The sequence below is a fragment of the Schistocerca americana genome, chromosome 3, assembly GCF_021461395.2.
Source record: "Schistocerca americana isolate TAMUIC-IGC-003095 chromosome 3, iqSchAmer2.1, whole genome shotgun sequence".
Classification (NCBI taxonomy): Eukaryota; Metazoa; Arthropoda; class Insecta; order Orthoptera; family Acrididae; genus Schistocerca; species Schistocerca americana.
In genome coordinates, this window is record NC_060121.1 from 181,806,248 (window position 1) to 181,807,092 (window position 845).

An 845-nucleotide genomic window follows, 5' to 3' on the forward strand; every position below is an offset into this window, starting at 1 on the left:
AGGCTGTGGCTTAGCCATGTCTCCGCAGTATCCTTTCTTTCAGGAGTGCTAGTTCTGCAAGGTTCGCAGGAGAGCTTCCGTAAAGTTTGGGAGGTAGGAGATGAGATACTGGCAGAAGTAAAGGTGTGAGTACCGGGCGTGCTTCGGTAGCTCAGATGGTAGAGCACTTGCCCGTGAAAGGCAATGGTCCCGAGTTCGAGTCTCGGTCGGGCACACAGTTTTAATCTGCCAGGAAGTTTCATATCAGCACACACTCCACTGCAGAGTGAAAATCTCATTCTGGAAACATGAAGCCTATTTAGAGCGAATTTTGAGTGTAATTCTGCACAGTCATTCGCACGGTTTGTGAGGTTTATACAGGGTATTCGGAAACTCCCATTACAAACTTCTGGGCCTTGTAGAGAGGAGTCAGTAAATAATGTTTTGAATAGGAACCCACGTCAGAAAACGTCATCCAGCGACGCTGCAGAACGTCAAAGTTACAGCTGCCGGCGCCTGTAAATGAGTGAATATTCTGAGTGATTCCCTGTTGATGTTTCAGACTTTCAAGGATGGTGAAGAAGGATAAAAGTATCAATTAGAGATAAGGGTCCCTGTACCGAAACCGAACGAGTCGAAAGTTATAAGTGAAAGCCGTTGTGATACCTCTGACAGTAGAATACACGTGAGGTACTGTCGTTGCCAAGAATGTAGGGTATGCAACTTTCACAGGTTATAGTATGGACCAAAACACGAAAAATATCCTTATCAACATGGGCTCTGAAATGCGTACCTTAAGAGCTGACAGTATTTTTTTTCAATACAGGAGATGTGTTTCACACTTGGGATGATCAAAAAGCGCTCCT